Source organism: Chionomys nivalis, chromosome 9, assembly GCF_950005125.1.
Source record: "Chionomys nivalis chromosome 9, mChiNiv1.1, whole genome shotgun sequence".
Taxonomy (NCBI): Eukaryota; Metazoa; Chordata; class Mammalia; order Rodentia; family Cricetidae; genus Chionomys; species Chionomys nivalis.
In genome coordinates this window covers 35534999-35555569 of record NC_080094.1, presented here as the reverse complement: position 1 = coordinate 35555569, position 20571 = coordinate 35534999, and the positions used below count along the sequence as shown (strand labels likewise).

The 20571-nt window shown below is 40.2% G+C and overlaps 1 pseudogene; it reads right to left on the bottom strand.

The window, feature by feature from the left end:
• Positions 1 to 248: 248 nt before the first annotated feature.
• Positions 249 to 2402, bottom strand: LOC130880960 (sodium-dependent phosphate transport protein 2B-like; annotated as a pseudogene).
• Positions 2403 to 20571: the final 18169 nt, after the last annotated feature.

Below are 20571 nucleotides of genomic sequence, written 5' to 3'. Positions count from 1 at the left end.
TAGGCAAGATAAGGATGTTGTCATCTGTGAGGCCACATTCACAGTCTCAGTCTCTGTGACTGTCTTCTGAGAGGGGAGATGCCCTTCCGGAGCAGGGGACAAGATAAGTCCAATTCACCTACAGGCTGAAACTCTGGTAGGAGAGCTAGAGTTGATGTCAGCTCTGCTCCTTCTCAGGAATCCTGGTGAGGTGGCAAGAGATGTGGAAGGGGTGAATCTCATGGGATTTAGGTCCCCCACTCCCCTGACTAGGTTCCCCTAGAACACTGTAGTATTGATATGGTCTTCATGCCCATGGCCTCCACTTGACCCAGGCCTCATCTTGGTACCCTTTGCTCATAACTTCATTGTCAAAGGCCCCAGAGGCCTTGGCTGGGACATCCTCCTCTTCCTCCTCTTCTGGGTCCCTGCAGCACTTGCTACAGCAGCAGCACTCGCAGCCCCACACCATGCAGCGCACACGACAGCAAACGTGGTGGCAGCAGCAATGTCTTTGGAAGCAAGTGGTGGCCAGGGAGATGATGTTGTCCCAGGGTTTCAGAGAATGCATGCACAAAGGCAGGAAATCCCAGTCCCAGAGCTTCAGACACAGGATTCAAGGGCAGCAACACTGCAACATCCAGATGTACACGATCAGGAGCACCAGCAGAATGATGGGCAAGTCCATGCCCACCAACACTGGCCAGCCTGCCAGAGACAGGCCAAACACTATTAGCAGGGTCAGGAAGAAGAAGAAGAAGAAGAAGAAGAAGAAGAAGAAGAAGAAGAAGAAGAAGAAGAAGAAGAAGAAGAAGAAGAAGAAGAAGAAGAAGAAGACCGGCCCAGAGATGTTGCCCAGGTTCCAGGTTTTTGGCCAGATGGATGGATGGATGGGCGGTTGGGTGAATGGGAATTGGGTACCACAGCAAGATTCCAGAGATGTTGAGGAAAAATAAATGGCACAGGGCAATCTGGAGATAACTGCTCAAGGTGCTTCCTGGGTTGGCTAGGGCTGCCAGGATGGCAGTGGTGGTGGTCCCAATGTGGGACCCCAGTGTGAGTGGATATGCCCTCTCAATGGTGATCTCTCCAGTACCAAGGAGTGGTGTCATGGCAGAAGTGAATACGGAGCTGCTTTGCACAAGCAAGGTCATGCCTGCCCCTACAAGGATGGCTAAGTAGTCAATCAATCAAGCAAAGGGAAAGGGGAAACCAGTATTAAGGATTTTCTTGATGACAATGGAAACCTGTCCCTTGAGCACAGAGCCCAAGAGCTTGACTATAATAATCAGACAGCAACAGATGACCAGCAGGGAGACAGCAAGCAGGATGATGCCCACAGCAAAATCTGGAAGACTGAAATTCATGACGATGTGCTGGCATTTAGCCATGTTCTCCCTGTGGGTTACATTCTGGATGGTCCAAGTCTGTATGCCATTGGTCCAGCAATGTGAAGGAGAGGTGCAGTTATCAGGTGAGGGAATGGTGACATTCATCTGAGTCACTCTGGTGATAGTTTTGCACCAGATCTTGACCAGGCTCTTGTTCTGGGCTGCTGCATCGCTCATTGTAATTTGTTGGATGACCTTTTTATCCAGCTGGATGATGAGCTTTGTGAAGGGCTCTGTGATGACTTTCAGAAGGTCTGGGGCATCTTCTCCATTCTTGAACTTGAAGGTATCCACCACAAGGTTGGTCAAGATCTCTAGGTAGTGGATGGCAGCCTCCAGAGGCAAGAGCACCAACTCAGAGCCAGTTGAGGAAGTCGTGAAGAGTGGCCCCTGCAAATGTCCTTCTGAACTCATTCTGGTCTCCTGCCTGCATCAGTGCCACAACAGTATTGGTGATGGAGGTTCTGCTTTGGACCCCATGATGATGGGGATATCAGCCCGCACATTCAACAATGATGAAAAGCAACCATGCTGAAAATGATGGGCGAAGACGTGCTGGATCTTTGCATCATGATGGTCACCAGCACCCCAGTCACTATCCCAGCCACAGGGTTAGACACGATGCAGTTGTTGCTGAAGAACTGTCCAGCCGTTTTCTCTCCAACCAGTTGGAAGGTACTGCTGAGTACATCCAAGGAGCAGATGAACAAGTAGAGCAAGCCCAGGAGAAGAATGAATTTCCCAGTCCCCTGGAAAATGCAGAGAATCTTCCCTTGGTGTCTCCCTCTGACCATTTGATCCCAGTGTCCTGGAGTTCAAGCAGGTTCCAGGGGTCAGTCCCCTCAGTGGGTTGCTCTACTAGGGCCATGGTGGAATAGGAGGGTAGCAGTTCATTATTGGTTACAGGAGCCCAATATAATTTTTGCTGGTCTTCTTGTCCTTGACTGCTGTGTTAGATTGTGGATCTGAGGCCCCTTCAATGAATTTATTGGGATTGGGCTGGGCATTTTCCAACTTAGGCCAAGGAGTCATGATCTGGAAGGAGGACAACACAGAACAGCTGAGCTGGGAGCCCAAGCTGGGAATCACTGAAGAGCTGGAAGCCATTGGTGAACTAGGAACCACTGGGAGCTACTCTGTCTGACTGATTTCTAATGACTGAGAGAAGAGAAATAATTATTTCTGCTAATGCGATGTCACTGAATTTCTCTGAGTATTTGAGAATTTGTTTCATTAATATCTTTTTCTTTTATATTTTCATAGTATTGAGGACTGAATCGAGGATCTTGTGTATTCTACTATTGTATTGAGCTGCACCCCCACTATCCAGACCAGTTTCAGAGCAGGTTTAGAAGCCACTGAAACTGTAACTCGTGTCCTTTCACTATCAGGGAGTCACTCTTTGAAGCAGAAGAAGCTATGTGGATGAGCGGTAAGACGGCAGAATACAGAACTTTTCAATCCTTGCTTTAGTTCACTTTGCAAAAGGTTATAGTGAGGCAGTAGGCCTACCCTGTCTTGGCTTCTCTAGTTACCTAAATGATTAGAGCATTGTGTAGTATCATTGGTATTGCTATAACATACCTTAGAGTAATTGAAAGTGTTGCTTGAATAATAATAATGCAGCATTAATTAAAAGAGCAAAAATTTAAATGTAGATATTTCTCATGCAGTACTACCAAATTAATACAGGGAATAACTATGTGGAATATCGTGATAGCTTTTGTGTTTAATATTTTAGCATATTTTACATGCATATATAAAATTAAATGTGCTCTTACAAATAGAGTGACCTTTGTAGTATAAATACTTGAGGTAATATTTAACATACATTGAATATGGAGATAAATTAGTTTGTGCTCATATATATAAAAATGCTTGGTCAATCAATTTATTCTTGAAAATTTCTGATGTGTTATATATAAAAAATAATTCAGCCTGTTCTCTCCTTCCATCATGTGGGATTTAACTTAGTTGGTCAGGGTTGATTGGCAATTGCCTTTCCCCACTGTACTAACTCACTGGCCCAGAAATGGTCATTTGATAGTATGTTTACGTATTAATAGCTAAAGCCCAGTTGGCATTCCCCAAATGCTATTCTGATTTCTACTTCCATACGTGGAATATTCGAATATTCATTGTTCCTTACATCGACTGACACTTTTTAATTTGTTGCCCATGTGTGGACACGCTGGTGGCCCACTCTTCTTTTTCACTTGCCAGCTCACTTACTGGAATCAAACACGTGGAGAGCCTTTGCCTTCCCCAAACAACCGACAGATCATTTGCATATCTATCAGGTAAAAAATCCTCCCAAATCTCGTATTTGTATGCTTTTTACATTTTAACTTTTTCTATGTTTATTCCATCTGAAATTTTTCTTGTGATTGGTATGAATTGCAATATTTCTCTTAAGTGAATGAACAATTAGACCCTAACAATCATTACTGTCCATCTCTTATCCATAGAATTGAAAAACCCTTTTTAGACTTTTTTTTCTAATCATGCATTGGTCTGCTGTAAACTTAGTCCCGTTTTCTTGATTTATTTGTTTGTTCTTTTGCCAGTCTTCTAATTACTGTAACTTTATAATAGCATGATTTAATATCTGTTTATGAAGGAACATTTATTTCTATGTACAGATGTGTGCACACACATGAACGCTCATCCTTACTGTTCCTCTTATTTTCTGAATTCTAAGAATTTCATTTTCTAAGTGAATTTTAGAGAAAACATTTTAAATTAGTTATAAACCTGCTGATACTTTCTTTACTAATGTATTGTATTTATACATTAGTTTGAGAAGCTCTGGCATATTTATATTTATGTTCATTCAAGGTGTGTTAATTTATTCATAGTTTCTATCCAATTCCTTCAGAAAAAATCATTTTTCTTCATATATATTGTTATATCTTCATCAAGTTTATTCTGAGATTTTTAAAATATAGTTAGTATGGAAGGACTTTAAAATGAGCTGTGTGTGTTAAACTTTTTTAAAAATGTATTTATTTCGTGTGTACACTGCATCATGTGCATGCCTGGTTCCCAAGGAAATAAGAGCTGGAGTTGCAGAGGGTTGTGTGGGTATTGAGAATGGAACCCAGGTCCTTTGGGATAGCAGTGAGTGCTCTAACCGCTGAGCCATCTTTCCAGCCCTGGATTGTTACATTTTTAAAAACTAAAACAAGCTTTTATTTAGATTTGTCATGCCTTAAATGTTTCCTTTGTAACTATTGATTTGTTTACTTACCTCTCGGATTCATGTTTTATTTTGCAGGAGCACAGTTTCCAGCAATTATTTCCACTAGGGTTTATGGGAAATCCATTTTATGAATCCATTTAGTTTAGAAACTGTTTTGCTTTGTCACTATGCTTGTCTGATAGTCTGTCAAATTATAGATCCGAAATGCACAGCAGTTTGCGCCTCAATACTTAGAATATTTCTCCACTTTCTCTTATATTTATGTTGCTTAATACACTTTAAGCCAACAAAATGCTTTTTATCTGTATACAATTTCACTTTCCCTTCCCCCCCTCACAGAGTCTTACTATGTAGACTGGCAAAATCTCCTGCCTCTGCCTCCTGAGTATTGGCTCCCAGTGGGTCACCGAGTGTAGCCTCTTTAGAAGCTTTCATGATCTCTGATTAACAATGAAGTACTAAAATTTACCACTGTGTTCTAGCAGTGGGCTATTTGATTTTTCTCAGTCTTATTCTTGGCACTCAATGAAACTTTATGTAAAACTGTCACATCTGGGAAATTTTATTTTATTTTATTTTTTTTCCTCTCAGTTCTATTTATTCTGCTTGGAAATCTATCATAGGCCATTGTAGCTTTTGTATTTGTTCTCTGAGCTTCTTAACCTTTCTCTCATTTCCCAAGCAGTTTGCACGAGGAGCCCAAAGACTTGGAGCCTCTGGATTATTCTTCAGCTATGCCTGTGCTAACATTTGGTCTTGAGTCTTTGACTTTTATTATCATACACTTCAATTTTGAAATACATATATCATCTTTTTTTGTTAAATCCTCCTCTTGCTTTGTGGATACAAATATCTTTAAATACAGAGTATGCCATTGTTCTATGTTTATATAGGTTTCTTTGTCTTTTTGCAATGCTGAGTTATATATGACCCTAGTCCTCATTTTATATTTTAAAGTTTTCAAATGTGTGTACCTTTTTTTGTTTTCCCCAATATTATGGAGGTGTATGGGCGGGTATGTATGTTGGTGTGTCTGTGCATGTATGTGTCTGTGGCGTTTGATTCTTCTTTTCATGATGTTGGTTTTACTCAAATTTTTGGTCAATCATTTTTGCTCCTAGACTTGGATTTCCCTAACCTTGTCAAGAATGGCATTTCTAACTACTTAGGTTTTCTAACTCTGACTCTGTGGGTACTGCAGTGGGTATTGTCTGAGTGTGCCAGGAGCTGATCTTCTGGGAATAGGACCTGCCTGAATGTCACTAACCATTTGCAGCAGTTCCCTGTATCTTTGGCTCTATGCTCACTCTTCTGCTCCGGCTATGAACCAAGGAGGGCTATACTCAGTTGTCTCACTCTGAGGGCCTTGGTGCCAGGAGCCCCCTGGGATAGTGAACTCTGAGAATGCTTAAATCTTTTACATAAACTTGAAGTGTCAGCAGTAACAGCAGGTATGCAATTTTCTCATTTTCTTTAAATCATTTTGCGATTTCTTATGATATCTAATGCAATGTAAATAATATGTAAATAGTTACACCATAATGCTTAGGGAATATTTGACAAGAAAAAAAAAGTCTTATGCATATTCAATAAAGATACACCAATATTTTCCATGAGTAACCAGTTGGCTGGGTCCACAGAAGCTTTCTGTGGATATGAAAGCCTGGCTACAGTAGTTATTTTTACTGTGTCCTACAAACTGCCTGTGAGTGACTGCTGGGGTGGAAACTGTCTTTCCACAGAACGCAGGTGAATCTACTCCTGTTGATGCTCTTGGCACTAGCAATATGACTCTGTCTTAGATCTAACATCCCCAGATTCAGTGCCTGGGGAGGGCACTGGGCTGTGGGCTCCAGAAAGGCAGGCCTGTGATAACAGTTTCTAGAGATGTAGTTATTTTCCCTTTTCTTTTTTTCCTGCTCTGACTGTATCCAGTCTGACAACTCCTTAGCCTTGGGAAGAGGGAATTTGCTGTTGACTTTGAAAAGGTCTCCTCTTATGCTTCTTCTCTTGGACAGGTCTTGAGTATTAGATTCTATGCTCTTTTCTTTATAAGATCATTAAAAGCAAAGTAGACACTGATTCAGAAAAGAGGCCCTTTGATGGCCACATGCAGGGCTGAGGTGAGGAGAACATGTCCTGGGCCTGCTTGGGTGCTTTGTGCTTAAATTTTTTACACTGTAGTTCTTTGAATTGTGTGCCGTAGATTCTGTGCATTTAAAGTTTGTTACTAAATGCATTTTCTCTACCTGATTATGAAATTTGCAGGTGAACAGGATGGAGACAGAAGTAGCCATTCTGAGTGAGTTAACCCAGACACAGAAAGACAAATACCACAAGTACTCTCTTATTTGAAGATATTAGCTTTGAATCTGCAGATGTGGGTGTTCCATCTTGAATACCCACAGAGGTCAGGAAATTAGTCAGGGGCCAGGGTACAGTTCAGTGGAGATACAGCACAGTGTGTGTATAAACAACTACAAGGGGCATTCTTTTTAAAAATTTGCTTTATTTATTGTTTTTAATTGAGCTATACATTTCCACTCCCTTTACTTCCTTCCCTCTCCACTTTCATCATCTCCTCTCCCTCATGCTGCCAATTTACTCAGAAGAACTTGTATTTTTATCCTACACAAGTGGATCCATGTATGTCTCTCTTAGGGTCCTTCTTTGTTGTCTAGGTTCTCTGGAGTTGTAAATTTTAGCTTGGTTTTTCTTTGCTTTATGTCTAAAAGCCACTTATGAGTGAATACAGGTTATATTTGTCTTTCTGGGTCTGGGTTACCTTACTCAATATGTTGTTTTCTAGATCCATCCATTTGCCTGCAAATTTCAAGATGCCATCTTTTTTTCTGCTGTGTAGAACTCCATTATGTGAATGTACCACATTTTCCTTATCCATGCTCTGTCTGTGGAGAGGGCATAAAGGATATTTTCATTTGTTGTTGTTTTTGTTATTTTTTTCTACAGTGACTCTTGTTATGTAGAATAGACTGACCCTGAATTCTCCAGCCTCCTGTTTGAGTCTGTCAAGTTCCCAGTTTATGACATGCACCACATCCAGTTTAAATAAGCTGTAAGAAGGGAAGGAAGAGGAGAACGTGAGATAATGGGATTCTTATGAAGGGAGAAGGACAGTGATGGAGAGAAAGGAACGAGTTATCTTGATTGAGGGAGTCGTGTAAGGGCTATAGAGAAACACAGCATTAGGGAAATTCCCAGGAATCCTCAACGATGACCCCAGCTAAGACTCTAAGCAACAGTGGAGAGGATGCCTAAATTGGCCTTCCCTTGTAATCAGACTGATGATTACATTAATTATCTTCATAGAACCTTCAATGAGCATCTGATGGAAGCAGATACAGAGATCTACAGTGAAACACTGGGCTGAATTCCCTGAGACCAGCCCAAGAGAGGGAGGAGAGATAATATGATCCAAGGGGTCAAGACCATGATGGTGATGCCCACAGAAATAGCTGACCTGGGCCAGTGAGAGCTCACTGACTCTGGACTGATAGCAGGTGAAACTGCATAGGACCAAATTAGGCCCACTGAATGTGGGGGACAGTTGTGAGGCTTGGACAGTCTGTGGGGCCATTGGCAGTGGGACCAGGATTTATCCCTAGTGCTTGAACTGGCATCTAGGAGCACATTCTTTCAGAGGGATACCTTGCTGAGCTTAAATATAGGGTAGGACCTTGGTTTCCCCTAAAAGTGAAGAGTTAGACTTTGTTGACTCCCCATGGGATGCCTTACCTTTTCTAAGGAGTGGATGGGTGGTGCAGGACAATTGTCTGTATTCTGTCAATTATGTTTTAAATAAATGCTGTTTGGCCAGTAGCCAGGCAGGAAGTATAGGTGGGACAACCAGACAGGAAGTAGAGGCAGGTCAATTAGAACAGGAGAATTCTGGGAAGAAGAAAGCCCATTCCTCCCCAGTCCTGTCCAGACATGAAAGAAGGAAGATGTGAATTGCCTCGCTGAAAAAGGTATTGAGCCATGTGGCTAACATATACTAGAATAATGGGCTAATATAAGTTGTAAGAATTAATAAGATGCCTGAGCTAATGGGCCAACTGCTTTATAACTTATGTGGACCTCTGTGTGATTTTCTTTGAAGCTGAATGACTGTGGGACCTGGTGGGAGGACAGAAACCCCAACAAGCAGGCCCTCATGTTACAGATGGGGAAGTGGGGTGTGGGGAAGGTGGAGGAAGCAGGAGGAGGGGAGAGAGTGGGAATGAAGATAGCATTGTAAAATGAGAAAAGATTGTGTTTAAATAAATTCTTATTAAAAAAAGAGAAATAGAAAAAGAAAAAAAACCTAGAAGTATTAAGATTTAGTTATTCTACAAAAACATCAAGTGCTCATGATTGGTTGAGCCATCTCTCCAGAGCATACCCTGCTACAAGTCACAACATTATACAGTAAATCTCAGCCATCTTTTCATGAGTGACTTATCAGAACCAAGGGATCTGGTAAAGGTTAAACCTAAAGGCAAGGTTTTTGGTGCTATTGCTTTGTGAATAAAGGGCTGTCCTTTGCGGTAGGTTTTTCACTGTAGCTGACTTCCTTTCTGTTACATATTTGGTAATTAATTCCCACAGCTCAGAACTGTTTCGTGAAAACAGTTTCCCACTGCCAGGCCTCTTTTGCTCTCACCTAAGAAAATTCAGAGGTCTGCCTTCCTGCAATTATCTTTATCAGCAGGCATTTGGCCAGTCTTTAGGCAAGAGCATCCCATCTAAGATAGTCACAGATCTCCAAGGACATAGAATTACTACCTGCCCAAGCTGCTGCTCTTGTTTTACCTCACTCCAAAGATTCTTAACTCCTTATGCTCACTTTCACCTCAGTTTACTGATGATTTTAGTTCAGGACTCTCAAGAACAGCAGAAGAAATAATTAACTGCAGCCCAGAGAAAGACCTGCGGCATCCACAATAAGAATGGCCAATAACAGCATAGCCTGGAACTGATCATTTAGAGGCCTGGATCTCCATCTAGAGCAGTAAGTCTAACTCTAGACCTAGGGCCATAGAAACTGCAGCATCTGGCATATGTGCTATCCGATCAAGGGCCATCGGCTTCTTCCTGACATAGGTTGCCTGGTTACCTGGTATCCTCTATGCATACTGGGAGAAAAGAAGTGATGTGCTGATTTAAACAATCTGAGCTCTATTCATAATTTTACTGAAAATAAACCTTTCTAACCACCTAAAATGTAGTGTTATGCACTAACTTTCCCCTCTAGAATTCCCTGATGATTTAATCCTTTCTTAACTAACTTTCTCCATTAAGGGGTTCACTGGATATATACCGGCTACTCCTATGGATCTGTGTATGTGTGTGGAAACTCTTATCTGATTTTTTTATGGAACAAAAGAATTCTGTCCCTGGAACCTGCTAGGACTGGGGAATTACTGGTTTTAAGGATATATATGACTGGGAACATTTGCAATGGGTAGGACAAGGAAGAACGATGTAGAACTAAGAACAATGTAGACTAAAGAGAAGAAGTAACAGGTGGAACAATGGATTGAAGAGACAAGAATAAAAAGACAGATGATTCCCATTGTGAGTAGACTTCTTTACCCCTCAGATTTCTGACCCTCAGATAATAACCCCCTTTTAGCTATTTGTGGTGTCTTTAACTGAACCCCCCCAAATACCCCACCTCCACTTCGGACAAGGTCTAGATGTATATTCCAGTCTGGCCTTGAATTTGATATATGTAGCCCAAGTTGGTCTCAAATTACCAAGCCCCCTATTGAGGTTATGGGCACTTGCTATTGTATGCTATGTTTTACACAGCCAACTGACTTAACAAAGCTGATGAGAACATGCAATGAGAGGATGTCAGACAGTCCTTAAAAACTGGCATGGGAAACTGTATATGAACATGCATAAAAATGAGAGAATTTATCTAGTAATATAAATGTTAAGTGAAATGCTTTAGTAAAAGTATTACCGTAAGACATAGAGGACAAGATTTATGGAACTGGGTGGTGATTCCTTGGCTATGACCCTGAGAAAGTGACATAGGCAAAGGAGACAGAGTCAAACTATAAACAAAAATCATATACACAGCAAAGGAAACATCAGGGTGAAGAAACAACAGAGCGATTGGGGGAACATTTTTGTAAACCATGCGCATGTTCCCCATGTGCAATTGTCCAAGTAACAATAGCAAGAAGCAGCAGAGGTTGCCTTCCTGTGCAGATTAAGCTTAGCCCCTTTCTAGTTGCAAGGCTGTTTGTTTGCTGATCTCTGAGGACTTTGAGACCTGTGACATCTGCCCTTTTCAATTAGGATAATGAAAATTAAGGGTAGCTGTTGTTAGTTTTTCATTGTTCTAACAATAGAAATGAATGACAGTGAGAAGTTGCTACTAGAAAGAAACAGGAACTCGGGTCCTGGATGCTCCTGTGCTGAACTACTGGTCTTCTTGGCCTTGGTGCCTCTTAGTACCTCATAGGACCTTAAGTCAGAGACTGTTTTTAAGTCAGAAGAAAAACATTCATTTACTTTCCTTTTCTAACCCATATTCTTTAGCATCACCATCCATTTCCCCCATTATAATAAAATAGCGTATTCTGAGGCTTAATCAAAGGGGAAAACAATCCCACTAATTATTCTAGAATTCTTCCTCGGTGAATGTAAAATCAAAGATAACCATATAGTTGTGACCCTATCTGTATGCTACCACCTTAACATAGTGAAAACAAAGTGTAAGGAATGTCAGGTGGAAAAATGTGTACAAAGGCAAGCTGGCAATGTGAATGTGAGTGAAAAAGCACAGACTGGTTCGTTTTGCCTTGTAAACTAGAGAAGAGGACCGGAAGCAGGAAAGCCAAACCAAAACAGCGAGAGCAAGGAATGATTTTATGTATGAATCACAAGCCTTTTAGCACGAGCCTGAGAAATATCTGCCTTCTCCCAGACGAGCTCCTTCCCTGGGCCCCTATGAACCCATAATCAATAAATGAACAATTGAGCTATCACACCTGACCTTACAGTTCAGAAAGACCTCTCTAATCATTGCCATCTCTACTTTCTTTCCCTTTTAGATGACTTACTGAAATCTTGGTTCTGTCCTGGCTTTTGCCTAAAATTTCCCAGGTAATATAAGGATTTCTTAGACATGAAATCCAGGGGTCTCTTGTCAGCCCCTATCTTAGCTATATTTTTCTTGCTGATACTTGTCATTACTGGCCGTTCACCCTCGGCATTTGCACCACTGTTCTCTCTTACCCTCGTTAACCATCGCGTCTTCTCAGTGCCCACTGCTAATTCAGTACCTTGAGTCCATTTTGTTTCCTGTTTGAATCAGTCTACAACCTCTTACTGGCTTTGCTATCACCAGAGTTATACAGGTAGAATCTATCCCCTGGATTGCCAAGGCTACTTTTCTAAATAAATAATTCTATGAGTAAACATTTAAAAGCCTTCCCATTGGTCACAGGATCCTGTCACATCCTCTGTGTACCGTTTGAGCATCATCCACTGCTGTGTTCCTTTTTATGTCCTACACCACAGTAAATGGATACACTTCATAGACCACGCTCTTTTATTCCTGTGTCTTTATCCTTTAGCTCTGCCCTGGAATGTTCTTGCTCTGTCTTTCCTGATCACCCATTAACCTTTCAAGGCTAGGTTTTTGCCATGTGGTTTATGACCTTCCTGACCACTCCATGCACCACCATGAACCTTTCCCACATTTGTTTGATACAGTAACCTGTAAATACTTGTAAGAGCCACAACACTTTGCTACTTGTTAATTTGTTTTTCTTTCTCCTTGAAGACTCTAAGCAGCTCAAGAAAAAGGTTTGTGTATTAGATATTTCTGCACCCTCATTCTTCTGGCACATAACTTGAATTAAATAATTTTTCTTCTATTATTCAGTAGTTTTCAGTCTCCTCAGAAATTTGTGTAATTGTTAATGCAGTCAAATTTAATTTCATCCTTATATGTGGCACTAAGAATCGAATCTCGGGCTTTGTGCGTGCTAGGGAAGGGCTTTGCTTCCAAGCTACCTCTCACTGTGCGTCTTTCTTCTGAAACGGCATCTCACTATGTTGCCTAGATTGGTGCTTAGCTTATGAATCTCCCACCTCAGTCTCCTGCATAGTTGGGATTATGAGCATATGCTTCTCATATTAATTTTAGCGCATTTTTATTAACCCCAGAAAAAACATGTTCCTCCAACTGGATTTTCCTAATCTCTCTGTATTTCAGAACGCGTGGTAAGTCATAATGCATGGTAAGGCTCTGAGAATTTGACTCTTTTGAAGCCTTTAGGCCCATAAAACTGTAAAACATACAATTTTCCATGCCCAGTTTATTTTTCTTAGCATGATGTTTTTAATACTTATCCACATTGTGCTCTGTTTTGCTGAGTAATATTTTATTGCATAGATCTAACATATTTTATTTATATGATCTTCAGTTGATAGACATTTGGGTTTGTCTTATTTTCTTTTCCTCTTAATAGTGGCAGGGAAATCAAGGGTGCAGGCTCGATGCAGCTGGACATGCTATACCCACAGTCAGAAGCTGAAAGGAATGGATACCTGCTGCAGCTCAGCTCTTTTTTTTTCCATTTTTATGTAGCTCAGAATCCCAGTCAGGCAATGGCTTGCTCCTCAATTAGTATAGTCAAGGTAATTTCCCTCAGACATACTACCTCCTACATGATTCTAAATTCTGTGAAGTTACAATTAACACAATTACAGTTCCACTCCTTGTCATCAGATAGACACTCAGATGTATTGCTTTTTAAAGCGACAACCTTCCAACTCCTGTTCCTATAGGCTTATGACTAAGTTATAATATAAAATGCATTCAGTGCAACTTAAAAAGTCCCCATCATCTTTAACAATTCCAACTCTTTAAAAGTTCAAAATTGCTTAGTTGTGAATTCCTACAAAGTAAAAACACAAGTTATATAGTTCCAACATATAATGACACAGAGTAAACATTTCTTTTCTAAAAGATAAGAATCAAGGCATAGCAAGGAATGCTCAGACCAGAGCAAGACCAAATTTCAACAGGGACAATAGCAAATCGCAGCTCCATGTCTAGTATCCGGAAGATGTGATGAAATTGTCTAGGTTCTAGCTCTGCCTGCAGCACGCATAGCCTTTCTCTAGCTCCATGCATCCCCTGCAACTTTTTTTGATGTTCACTCCATGGACCTGGTATCTCCAACTTCCTGTCTATTGCAACTTAAGCTTCATATTCATAGCTTTACTCAATAGCCTCTCAAGGCCTCCTTGTATGGACTCCAACTCTGAAACACATTGCCTGGCCTTAGCTGCTATCCGAAGCTGTGGAGAAAGACTCTGTAACTCTCTCACTCTTGAGTCTTCCATATCTTCAAAATCAGTACCATATGAATGACACTGCCAGTCTTTCTGTAGCTCAGGAGGGAGTCTGTCACCCATGAACCACAGCTCTACCAGATTCTGGGTGCTGACCCTGGGGAAACACTCTCAGCCATCTGCTTCTGAGGATCGGAAAACTCTCTCAGCTGGATTATCAGTTCACACCTTCTTTTATAATAGGTTTGCATGTTTGGAAGTTGAAGCCTTTTCTATGTGGGGTCATGCCTTCAAGACTCCTCTCCTAGTCTCCCAGTGCACTCTGTAACTGTTGCTCATTGACAGAAATTTTGGCCATATATGTTGAGACGCTATGTCTGGATCAGACCATATGGGTTTGAGCTGATGTGACAAGGGTGTAAATCCTGGCTGATATTTGATAGGTGTCTCCAGGAGAACTGCTAGTGACACATCTCACCAGGTGTGCAACAAGGCAAGCAGTCCATTTCCTACTATAACCTTTTAAATGGCTGTGATGTAGTGAAGGTTTGAATTTTCATTTCCTTAATGACCTTAATGCAAAATATCTTTCGTGTGTGTGACACTGGTATATCTTGTTTGTAAAAATCTCCATATTTGTTGTTTTGCTGCTGTCCAAGTACTGAAGTCTTACTGGGTGTGACATATTTTTTTCTCTGATTCTCTGATGATTTCCTTTGAAACAAAAATGTTTTTAATTGATGTTCAGTGTACTTCCCCCTTTTGTTTATGCTTTTGTTGGCAAAGCTATGCTATTATTATCTTATCTGGGGTCAGGAAGACTTACTTCCCTCTTTAGAATTTTAAAGCTTCAGCTTCTATTTATGTATTTTATACAATCAGAATTAATTTGTGTATATAGTAGGAGGACAGGTCCAAATTCCTTCTTATGTCCACAGTAAGTACTTTTAACACAATGGCAAGAGCGACATTCTTGTCTTATTTTTGATTTCAGGGAAAACACTTTAACCTTTCATCATTTACTATGTAAGGTGTGGACAAATTTTTAGATGTTAGGTTTTTCATTAGGTTCAGGGAAATCTACTTTAGTTTATTGAGTGTTTTTAATTGCAAGAGTGTTCTATTTTGTCAGGTGTTTTTCTGCGTTAATTGGGATGGTCATGTGGTCTTTGATTTTATTCTATTAGTTAATTTTCAGCAAGTAAATTAACCTTAAATTTCTGGGTCAATTCCAAACAAATATTCCTTGTATTGAATCTTTTATGACTAAATTATTTTAATATTTCACAAAACAAAAGCAGGAAGTGGACAAAGAAGCAAGACAAAAAATAACTTCCTTTAGGTAGTGACTATGTAGATGATATTGAAGCTTTGGAAATAAAATCATCATTGTATAACGTATTTAAAGGAATATAAGTTTATAGGACTTTTCTACTCTTTGGATTGTATAGTTTTTAAATTGTAGTTTTGATGTAAAAATCTGACCCAAATAGCTCTACTTTACAAAGATTGCTGTAATGCTTTCCTTGGATCACCCCCCCTCTCCCTGTCTGCCCACACACCCTTCTTCAGACAGCATTGTCCCAAGTAAATTCTTGTTTCAAATTGTTAATTGGGAAGTTGGTGATGTTCCTTCTGATTTTCTACCTGACTTAAGTTCTTGGCACCATTAGAGTGAAGAGAAGAGACATTTACAGAGAACTGTAAGGACAGAAACACTTACATTTAGTTGTCACCTCAATAATGATCAATATCTCTATTAACAAAGCCAAGGGCTTCATCTTCAAGCAGCTCCTTTTCACTGTAACACAGGCAGAACTAGGTGGCTGGCCCACAAGCTTCCTCTTCTCAGGTCTCTGGGATTCAGGACTCAGTTGCTAAGCAACCATTTCCTTATTCTTGGGCCAATGGGCTTCTTGGTAGTTCCTTTGAAGTTGGAATGAAGTCTGGTGCTTGGAGAGAGCCGGCTATGGGAAGGGACTGCATCTAATCTGCCCTCCCTTTGGCTGAAGATAAAGGCTAAGCTTGAAATAAGTAGAGGTGACTTCCTAATACAGAAGGGGGTTACCATAAGCCTAGTATGTAAGTTTCTGTACTAAGTTCTACTGTGTTCAGGGTTGCTGGTGATTCTTTCTTTTATGTTACATCTAGAAAAAAAATATTATCCATTTCTTGTACTATATGGAGATGCGTGAGGCTGGATAATTTTGTTTTAGTTCCCAGTCCTTGGATGTGCAAACATCTGGTTTGTGAAGTCAAAACATAGTATAGGGTACCACATGGCAGCAAAGACAGGGAGTCTTGTATGTGTGCATTTGTATATGTATCTTTATATGTGCATTTCTTCTATTCTCTTCCTTTTAGGTTACATTTATTTATTTGCTTAATTTGTAGAAGGTGGCATACACATGCCATGATACCAGTGTGGAGGTCAGAGGACAGCTTGTGAGAGTCAGTTTTCTCCCTCCAGTATGAAGGTTCCTGGAGGATTGAGATCAGGTTGTTGGGCTTGGTGGCAGCAACCATTTCCTGCTGAGTCACCTTGCTGACCTGGTCCTCCCCTTCTTAGAAAGCCACTACATTCAATCACAGGGCCTTCATCCTATTGACCACATCTAATTCTTATCATCTTCAAAGCGCTATATAGTAGGATCAACACTTCAATACCTCATAGTGGGGCTTAGACCTTCGCACATGGAGCCTTGCAAGGGACACACAAGCCATATGGACATCACAGAAAGATACCATTAAGTATTTGAACTGACCTGACATTAGATATTATAGCCCCAAGCTAAGGCACCCCTAGGCTATGGCAGAGAAGACGACTATGGACCAGATACATTTTATTCCTAAATGAGTGTTCAGGAAAAAGAACAGGACTATTAAGAATAACTAAAAAGTAGAACAGATTGAGAAATTATACCTAAAGAATACACAATTTTTACATCACGTTCAGGTAATTACTTCAGAAAGACCATTGTAATGGGTTTTTAAATTACTCCCTTTGTTAGTTTCCATTGCTATAGCAACACACCATCATAATTGTAGAGGGTGAAAATGATATTTGTTCTCTTTCAGTTCTTGAGGCCAGAAATCTGAAATAATAGAGTGTTGAGGTCAAGGCCAGGGATAGTTTCAGTTGGAGGCACCAGGGAAGAATCAACTTCTCCCCTTCTCTTTTGTTTGTTTGTTTTTTTTTTCTCTTGTCTGGTAATGGAACTCAGGGTCATTGGAATGCCAGGCAAGGACTCTACTGCTAAGCTAGAACTACCCCAGAATACATTCATTTTTTAAAAATGAGATCTATTTGTTCATTTTATTTATGTGTATGGGTGTTTAGTTGCACGCATTTATCTGCACCACATGTGTGCCTTTGAAAGTCAGAGGCTATTGGCTCCTGGGTACTGGAAACAGAGCTGGTTGTATACCACTCAATCCACCTGATGTGGCTGTTGCTGTATAAACACAGGTCCTCTGCAATAACAAGAAGCATTCTTTCTCAAGACAGGGTTTCTCTGTGGATCCCTGGCTGCCCTGAAACTCACTCTGTAGACCAGGCTGGCCGAGAATTCACAGAGATCCGCCTGCTCCTGCCTCCGAAGTGCTGGGATTAAAGGCGTGCTCCACTTCCACCCCCCTACTTACTCTCTCCAGTGTAGTAAGCATTCTTAATTACTGAATCCCCAGAATAAGTTCTTTAATCCTCAATTTTCAGTTTGTAGTGGCTGCTACCATTCAGAGACTTGGGACTACATTCCTTCAACCTCTGTTTAGTGGTCACTTACTTTCTTGTTTTTATAGTCATATGCTCCTTAATGATGGAGATACATTATGAGAAATTTGTCACTGTACAAACATTATAGAATGCACTTTGCAACCATAAATAGTATGGGCAAATTACTCATCCTCACCTCCTGATGTAGCCAACAGACAGTGTAAACAAAATGTATGCAGCTGCTGGAAGCATGACATGGCATACTCTCAACTTCACTTTTGTAAGTGGAGAAATAGACTGTAAAAATAATTAAACATTGCAGAAAAGTTAATACATTAACCAGTAACCGTCACTTAGTATTTTAATCAGGTTATATGTACTGTATACAATTGTATGTGCTGTCCTTTTATACAACAATAGGTTTATTTACCTCAGCCTCAATATAGACAGATGAGTGGTGCATTGTGTTATGAGGCTACAATGGCTCTGATGTCATTAGACAATTAGAACTTTATAGATCCATTATTTTATAATAATACCATTATATATTTTGCTCATTGTTAGAAGATATTATTCACTGACTTGCTGTGGGATAATGCTCTTGTACACTGTAAAGATTTGTCACTCATATTGGTTTAATAAAATGCTGATTGACCAGTGACCAGGCAGGAAGTATAAGCAGAGTGACTAGACTGAGAGAATTCTGGGAAGAGGAAAGGCAGAGAGTTAGTCACCAGCCAGATGCAGAGGAAGCAAGATGAGAATGCCTTACTGAGAAAAGGTACCAATCCATGTGGCTAAACATAGACAAGAATTATGGGTTAATAATAAGCCTGAGCTAATAGGCCAAACAGCTTATAATTAATATAAGCCTGTGTGTGTTTTGGGGGGGACTGAGTGGCTGTGGGACCAGGCAGGACAAAAAACTTCCATCTATACTGACTGACTAGCTAATAATAAGCCTGAGCCAATAGACCAAACAGCTTATAATTAATATAAGCTTGTGTGTGTTTTTGGAGGGGACTGAATGGCTGTGGGACCAGGCAGGACAGAAATGTCCATCTATATTGACTGACTAGCTGGATCTGTCTCCCTTCTGTAATCATGAATAAAAAATGAGAAGCTATAAAAGTGCTTTATATGAAAATAAAGGAACATTGAAGTCAGAGATAAAGAAACTATGAGTAGAAATCAAGTGTGAGTCAAGGAAGGAGAAATGAAGATTGAAATCATTTGGATCATTTGTGTTGTTCTTGTTTGTAGATAGTCTCAGTAGGTAGCTCAGGATGGTATAAGACTTAGTCTTTTTGTCTTAGTCTCCTGAATGTGGGGATTACAGGTATATACCACCAATGCCAGATCCACAAAAATAATGCTAATGTGGTATCTAAAGGATGAGAATAAGTCAGTTACACAAACCATGCTTCAGATATAGTGTCAACATGAAAAAAGGTTATGTAGTGAGGACAAGATATGTTCAAGAAAATTAAAAGTTATAAATGTTGGTATAGCTAGAACCACAGATGGGGGTGGGACAGGTACAGAGAATGGAATAAGCCTGCATTGATAGAGATGGTTACTCCATTCTTGATGACTGTAATAGTTAACTTAGTGCAGCCAAAATAAAATACAATAGGTAAGGACTTAAGTAACAGGAAGTTAAAGCTCTGACTCCTCTGGAGGCCGAGAGCCTAAAAGTGTGCCAGCATGGTAGAATTCTATTTGATGGTCCTCTTCTTGGCTAGAAGATACCAACTTTCTCTGTGTTTTAATATGGCTGAGAAAGAATATGGAAGGGAGGGAAACCAAGACTTCTCTCCTATTAAAATTGATGTCCTAAACAATAATTAACTCCAGATGCAACCACATTGTATGGAAAGACTCCAAAACATAAATGTTGAGGTGGGTGGGACACAATTCAGTCTTTAGAAAAGGCCAACGAGAGCTATTTAATTTCTACCAATGAGGTGACATGATCACATTTGACAAGATAAGCTGAGATGTGTAGAGAATGGGCAAAAGGGCAGAAGTGAATATAAAGGCAGGTGAGGAGTGTTTTCAGTGGTTTAACTAAATTCAGACAGTATGTCAGTTGGAAAATAAGGATTCTACACTAACCCAAGAGATAAAATTGAGTAGGTAGAGTTCTTCATTTGATATGAACATGATGGCATAAGAAGCACCTGCTAGGGTGGTTAGGTTTTCACACTGCTTAACTGAATGAGAGATAAAGCTATTTAGACAGGGAACACTCAAAGGAGATTAAACATAGGGGAAGGAGAAGAAATTCCTTTGATATCTAGAACATTTTGGGAATGTTTGAGAGATTAACCCTTTTGAATGATATTAATTTTTATAATCATTAAACACAAACACTTAAATACTGCCTAAGTACCCATGTCTTAATACAATAAAAGTACTAGTTCTTTGAGCTTCCATGAGAAAACAGGTAGTCAATAGTGCAGAATTTATTAAAAAGCAGAGGTGAAAGGATTGGTCCTAGGCTGGAGTGCAGCCTCCATCTTGAAGGAAAGGGGCTTGGTACTTTTTGGCAGACACCTAATATTTAGCACTTTTAAATACGTTAATTTCCCTCCAAAAATATGATCTTTAATTGTTGAGCTAACTTGCAATAATACAATGAAATACCAAAGACAGTCTACTTAGGGAGTAAAAAGTTGCCCTTTTTGCTTTATGGTTCTGGAGGTTCAAGTTTAATTCTGAAAGGTCACATTGGTTTGAGTCTCTAATGACAATACCACATTATGTATGGAGTATTTGGTGGAACAACCTACTTAGATCTTAGGCTAGACAGCAGAGAGACATGAATTTCATGTTTCCTTTTCACAGCATACCCCAATTACACCACCCTGGAGTAGTACCACTTTGGGAAGAAAGCTTTTGTACACCCTGTTATGGTTTAAGTAAGAATGCTGCAGATCCCTGAGTGGCTGCAGCGA